Consider the following 919-nt stretch of genomic DNA (forward strand, 5'->3'; position numbering starts at 1 on the left):
CCCAACGGCCCGGGCCAGCTGCGGGCCAGCGGCGCCGGCACCGCCTCGGCATCCCTGGATTCACCGGGACGAGTCCCAGGGACCTGGATGTGCCCCCACTGTGCCACGGCCGGGGTGGGCGCAGTGCCCTCCCCGCGCTCCTCCCCGTGTCCCCACCTGGGTGCATCAGAGGATGCGCTGTGGGGTGTCAGAGCCCTTGAGGGGCAAAGTTTGGGGTGCTGGATCCCCCGGAGCAAGAAATTTGGGGTGCTGGGACCCCCCAGGCGATGCACCGGGGGTCTGGGTTCGCGGCTGTTGGATCCTAGGAACAACCCCTGGAACGGGAGGGGCGCGGGAGCAGCTCCAGACCGGGGGATCAGCGCCCTCCCCCTGCCCTTCGGGGGGCTCGCGGCAGCGGCAAGGAGGGGGCTCTGCCTCCCCCCGCCCCAAAACGCGGGCAGGACCCCGGCACGAGCCGCCCCCTCCCTGTCCCCGTGTCCATATGGGACCAACGGCCGCCGCTCCCTCATTAACCCCTGCTCCGGGGGGACCCCCGGCCCAGCTGCCTGCCCTGCTCCGGGGGTCTCGGGGGGAGCTCTGCTCTGCTCTCCCCCTCCCCTTCCATCCCCGGGATAAATCCCTGTTAAAAAGGAAGATTTGCCATCCCAAAAACATGGCTGGGTCCTACCCCGGCCGCGGCGGGGCCCGACCCCTCCCCGCTGCACCCCTGGGCTGGGGGGATGCTCCAGGGGCTCCCTCCCTGCTCACGACCCCCCCCGCGCACATCAGGGGTGGGTGTTTTGGGGTCGTTTCTCCGTTAATTTGGTGCTCAGGGCTGGGGTGGAGGGTCATGAGACCCCTCGAGGGCTCCCAAAGGCAGGGCAAGACCCTCGCTCCCCACCCAGGCTGTGCCTGGGGACGGGGCAGAGCGTGGGGCTCA

This window comes from Corvus brachyrhynchos, unplaced genomic scaffold (genome assembly GCF_000691975.1).
Source record: "Corvus brachyrhynchos isolate BGI_N302 unplaced genomic scaffold, ASM69197v1 scaffold933, whole genome shotgun sequence".
NCBI lineage: Eukaryota > Metazoa > Chordata > Aves > Passeriformes > Corvidae > Corvus > Corvus brachyrhynchos.